General features: G+C 45.3%; 1 protein-coding gene across 2 annotated transcripts in view; it reads left to right on the top strand.

Annotated features, from left to right (window-relative positions):
- The first annotated feature begins 205 nt into the window (after positions 1-205).
- Positions 206-6,000, top strand: part of PKIA (cAMP-dependent protein kinase inhibitor alpha) — a 44,356-nt gene continuing 38,561 nt past the window's right edge. The window contains exon 1 of one of the 2 annotated variants that reach the window (XM_068186327.1): positions 206-268. The gene's annotated coding sequence lies outside the window, so the exon portion shown is untranslated. Of the gene's footprint in view, positions 269-644; positions 1,024-6,000 lie in introns of those variants that run through there. The other variant, XM_068186318.1, reaches the window with a different exon arrangement.

Raw genomic sequence — 6,000 nt, 5'->3', positions numbered from 1 at the left:
CTGTCGGTCACTTAGCATGTGCACAGCACTCCGTAAGTAACAAAAATAGACATGCTGCCTACTGCTGGATCTCAGAAATATCAGGACGCCCTTGGTAAGGGGGAAGTTTGACTAGGTGACCTTGAGAACACAACAGTGCCTGTCCTCTGCTCTCCCCTTCCAGGCACAGAGCAGGAGCCACTGCCAAGGAGCTCCCCTGCATCCCAGGGATTGCTGCATTTTTTAGGGGCACGAGCTCAGGAGCTCTTGAGCGTCCTGAGGCCGGGAGGTGCAAGTGGGAATAGGGAGCCCATCCATGAGCACGAGGGATTACAGCGAATTTTCCTTCAAACGGCGAGACCCAGGCACCCAGCTCTCCACGGGGACGCTCTCCCTTGGCTCCGGCCTTGCAGCGCGGCGGGAGCTGCCCTCCCGCGTTCCCCGCCGCTCAGCGCGGCACGGCCGGGCGGTACCGGGCACAGGCGTCGGAGCGGGGCGCGCAGCCCCATCGGCCGGGCGGGAGCGCGGCGCTGCCCGCGGCCGCGGAGGGGAGTCCCGGGAGGGCACGTCTGGCGCGGGGCGGAGCGGCCCATCCCGCCGCCGTGCCTGGGGAGGGTCCCCCGGTCCGCCACCGCACCCGGGAGACGGTACCGCCCCTCGCAGGCTCCCGGGCAGTCGGGCACGGGTGTTCCTGCGGGAGCGGCGGCCCCTCCGGGGCGGGTGGAGCGCCAGGGCCCCGCGGGGCTCGGGCCGCCGGGCGGCGGGGCCGTCTCCCCCTCCGCGGCGGGAGCGGAGTGCGGCAGCCCGCGGAGGGGGCGGGGAGGATGACTTCATGCCGCCGGAGCGCCGTGAATTTAGGAGCAGCAGCTGCCGCCGCCGGCGGCGGGATGTGGGGGTGAAGTGACAGCGGGAGCTGCCGCCGGCTGAGGGAGGAACAGTGCCGGGCACCCGCCGCGCCCGGGGGCTCTGGGCCGCCACCAGCAGCCGCTGCGGGAGAGAAGGAGGGAGGGAGGAAGGAAGATGCGCTGAGCCGGTCGCTGAAAGGTGAGCGGGAGCTGCCGGGCGCGGGGGCGGGTGGCGAGCGCTGCGGCGCTGCTCGGCCGGAGGAGCGCGGCGCTGCCGCTGCGAGCCCCCCGCTCCGGCTCTGCCGGCTGCCCAGCCCGGGCAGCGTCTGGAGCCGTGCTGGGGCTCGTAGCTTCCTTCTCTTCCCCTCTTCTCCCTTCTGCCGTAGTTCCCTCCAAAAGCGGCGAGGCTGCGCTCTCTGAAGCGCCACAGTGTTGCGTTTTATCTTCCATGGCCAGGATGTGCGGTGGCTCGGTGCCAGCTCCCGCTCTCCGTGCCCGTGTCGGGGCACGCTGTCAGTGGCGTAGCACAGGACGGGGGCGAGAGCGGGAGGGCTGCGACAGGTGCGGGACTGCGCCCCCCTGCCCGGGCTCTCCCCAGTTCCGATGCGCGTTCCTCAAGTGACGGGGAAGACATCTTAGGGCAGAAGGGCTTCAGGGAAACAGAAGCAAAAAAAGATGTCATCTCATACACATTCCTGGATTTGGAAGTCGCTTCACAGGAAACTAAAGAGTGTAGAAGTTGGGGAACCAGCCCTTACACCAAAGTGGATTCTGTTGTCTTCTTCCAAGACTTGTGTGATTTTTTCCCTTTATTAATTTTTATCATCTAGCCTTGTTCACAACAACCAAAATAGCAGCAAAATTCAAATGCATTTGTTTGTTAATGGAAGAATTAGTGAGTTGCTGTTCTATCATATCACCTGTAGAAGCAGAAAAAACAAGAATGTATGCATATTGTAGCTTGGCTGATAACATTGCACAGTGTGGTACGTACATAGGTCTAAACATCAAATGAATGATGTTTTGGAATTGAGAAGGGAAAGAAATCTGTCTGACCTATTTCTGTACCTGATACACTGGTGGTTTTTGTTGGGTTGCTTTTTTTGTTTTGGGTTGTTTTTTATTTTTGTTTTGTTTTTTGTTGATTGGTTTGGTTTTTGGTTTGTTGGTTTTTTTTTGGTTTTTTTTTTTTTTGTTTTTTTTTTTTTTTACTTTGTACTGCTTTAAAAAAGAAAACTTGCCTTAAAGCAGGTATAGCAATACAGGAGGTTGGCATGCAGAGGCATCTCATTGGAATAGACATTATCTGCGTATGTAACAGTTAATGGCTCTGTGTGGTTCGGAAATGGAAGAAATTACTGTGTCTCTGGGAAGTAAAGAACTGGGAATTAATCTGTTCTTAATGAAAAAGGAAGCAGGATACTGGAAGCTGAAGGTTATTTTATTCAATGTCTATTTACCTGTATGTTCATCTTCAAGGATGCTGTTACCCAAGGGTTCACAGAAGCTCATACAGCTGTGGGATTCTTGGTTGTGGTTGAAGCCTCTCGTCATGGTGCTAGAGTAACATAAGTAATCCTTATGGACGTAACAGGGAGGAGTTGCTTTTTTGGTTGTTATTATTTCTGGGAAGATATTTAAATGCAGTCAGTACTGTTGCTGGGTATGCAGAAGGCAAATGGCAGCTACAGAGAGAGAAAATGTGTATAAAAAAACCAATTGAGGCTTCACAAGGCTGAAACAGAGAGCGAGTGATGAACTACAGAGTCAGAAATCAGTCCAACAGACAAATCTTTTCTCTGAAGCACAGTCATTAACTTAGATCCTGTACAGGCTTTTTGCTGTCACGGCACATGCAATGTATGTGCACAGCTTTTTGCTTTAAGTATGTCACGGCACATGCAATGTATGTATTTCAAACTAGGGGAAAAGAAAAGTTTTGTCAAACCTGTGTCTTTTATCTACCATACATTTATTTTGTTCCTGTAAACTCTGAGGCATTGGTTAGGGCATTTCTATTGGTGTTTTCTTTCTAGAATGAAGCATGGCTGATAGTTTCAGAGTTACAATGTTTGGCTGATTGCTTATCTAGTTGTATTTGGTTGGAAAAAGAAACGATGTAGCTGAGTTCGGATGCTTCACATATTAGCCATCCATTCTATATAAAGACAGTTTCTTCACCGGAGTGAAAAAATCAAGTGATGGCCCTCCAGCCAGTTGTTGCAAACACTGGGTAGCATGACTGCTCACTAATGTTAACACAATGTTATCACAGCATATTTAGCTCTTCATGCTTTCTGGCAAACCTAATTTTTCAAGACTCTTAATTAACTTTTTTTAAAACAATATGGTAGCAGAGATGAAATAGTGGTTGATCAAGAATCCTACTGCAAACTTGAATTGCTTCTGTTTTTATCTTGCGTACTCTAAAGGCAAGTGGTGTAATGTGCATGTGTCCATAGAAGAAAAAGTATATCTAATTATCAATGTGAGTCTAGTTCAATGGTGTAACTAGTGTAAATCTACTTCCTACAGATTTCTTTCCCAGAACTCTTCTTGCTCCTTCTGTTTCTGTAACTTCCATACTTCTGCCAGCCAAAGGAAAGCATCTTTATTGTGGTTGATCTGGGGCAACAGCACCGCTGACCGGAAGAACAGCCTAGTTGGCCAGCTGGTTGGTGCCAGACAGACTGGGTAGCAGCTGAGATTTAGTTGTCTTTTCCTCGGAGGTTCTGCTATTTTGGAATACTTCATCTGGGTTTGTTCTGCAGATATGTAAGAGCTTAATTATCTTTGAGGTTTCCAGGCTGCCATCAGCCTTTGAACCAGCGGGTTCATTTACCCAATTTTATTAGTGGGGACCAGATGGGTATGTTTGCAAAAGACTTGTTTCCTTTGTAGAACAAACTGGAAAATCCAGTGACCTTGAATGCACTTGAAGTTGCAGAGGTTTGATTTTACTTCTGGTCCTTTCCAAGGGCTGAGATGAAACACTTCAGTTAAATATTTTTCCATTATTATGAGAATTTTAAAAATTATGTTACTAAGTGCTGTTTGAACTAACTGAAATAACCATGTCTCAGAGAAAGCAGGTCATTTTTCACTTATGTTGTTACTAGGCTTTCAGTTGGATTATTTTTTCCAATTTAAGAATTCTATTTAAAAAGACTTGAGTAGGGTAGAAGGGGACAGATATTACACAATGAATTTAAAACTTCAGCATGTGCAAACAATCAAGAGTATTTCAACAGTAGTGATACCATTTTTATTTTGAAGAAGATATACATTCACACTTTTCAAATGCATGTCCTTCATGTGCAAGAGCTTGTGTTTCTGGGAAAGAAAATCTTTGAAAATAAATGCCAGGCACAAACTGAAACTTTGTCTCCTACTATGCAAATGGATTCCATGCTGGACTGTCAATAGAGGATCTTTATGTGAGTGCCCAGTAAACTGCAAAGGTAGCAATCATTAAAGAGAACTAAGAGTTTTATCCATTTATAGTATATTAGTGGCGGCAACAAGACAGGTATTGATAATCTTATTTTGAATTTGACACAGTCAAGTGTGCTTCACAACCAGGATAATGAGCCCCTGAGTTTAATATGAAATATGGAGATAGAAATGCAGTTCATGTATGCTTCTTGGAAAAGAAAGCTGGTTGAAGCCTTTCCCTTGAAGGGGACTGCATGTAAACAGCAACAAAAGCATGGATCTATTTATATATATTACTTTCATGATGCGTCGAGAGACTAGCTGTGGGAGAACCTCATTATTGTCTACTCTTAGAAAATTACTTTATTAAGACAACATTATAAAAGAAAGAATCTGATTGTACAAGAACTGTATGTTTCTAGTATATATCCCAGTCTCAAAATATATCAGAGGAGAAAGTAACACAAAATGGACTCCTATGGGACAGTTGGTGCAAATGTCCCAGCCAAATGCCAGATCAAAAAAATTATTTTATTTTTCCTTTAATTCTTATGGTCGATCCAATAAGATATGATAGTGGGTTTTGTCTTCCTTAAAATACTGAAGACACACTGCATTTCTGAGCTGGTCACATTTCTGTGATTGTAAAGTGATTCCAGGGTATCTCTGCTCTTCTTCCCTGTTGAACTAAGTATAAAACATGAACTGCGAGGAAGAGCTGCAGTAGAAGAATTTCAATGTCAGTTGGGGTGTAGTTCTCTCTAGCAGAATTTGGTTTGTTTTCTAACCTTTATTAAAATGAATTTAAAAATTGGCTATATTGCTGTTCTTTGGCTTTACAGGACTCATGAGGAATTTAACCTGCCTTTATGGCAACTACCTGGTCTCTGCACAGTTCTGTATCCCTTTCTGCACTCATGTCCCGATGGTTCATCAGATGTTAGAGGCAGCTAGGTAGAATGCCAACATAAAGTCTTAGTTTCTCTTACTCTGACTGCTTCTTTTTGTCACATTTTTGTTCTAGTGACTATTCAGAAAGATTCAAAGATATATCAAAGTTATTTTGGCAGCTGTTAGCTAGCCCATGAAATGTGCTGCAGCTTTAATGAGATCATATAGATCTTAATATATCCATATAATTATATATATTATATAATATATATATTTGCTAACTATTCACTCATTTGCCTTCTACCTCCTACAGTATTTCCACTTACACATATGGTGAGCACATAACTTTGGTGAAACGATCTCGCCACCTGTTGTTTTAAAATAGCACAGATGCTTATTAATGGTCCTTCCATGATGCTGTTTATAGTACATGTGGAACCTCACTTAAAATACTGTGGATCATGTTGGTAAAGGATATTATTACTTCAGCAACAGCCTTAAATTGATTCCTGTTCAGCATCTTGACTTAACTTGTCAGTCAGTAGGTAGGAGAGAGGTAAACTCCACAGAAGAGTCAAAATTGTGATGCTCATCAAGTGAGCTGTCATTGAATCCTTCACAAGGTGTTCTGTGGAAATGCCTGCTGCCTTTTGGATAACTAGTCAAGAATCGTGAGCATGCAGATTATATACACTCGTAAGTCTTGCACTCAGCTGAAGTGAGTTCCTTGAGGCCAAGCTCAACAGGACTTTCACACTTGAAGGCAAGGAAAAGTAAATAATTGCAGAACTTTAACCTTGACCAAGACTGTTGCCTAATATAGATGTATCTTTTTGCCATCGAAAAGTAA

The sequence above is a fragment of the Anomalospiza imberbis genome, chromosome 1 (assembly GCF_031753505.1).
Source record: "Anomalospiza imberbis isolate Cuckoo-Finch-1a 21T00152 chromosome 1, ASM3175350v1, whole genome shotgun sequence".
Classification (NCBI taxonomy): Eukaryota; Metazoa; Chordata; class Aves; order Passeriformes; family Viduidae; genus Anomalospiza; species Anomalospiza imberbis.
Note: the sequence above shows the minus strand (reverse complement) of the source record. Positions and strands in the feature narration are given on the sequence as shown.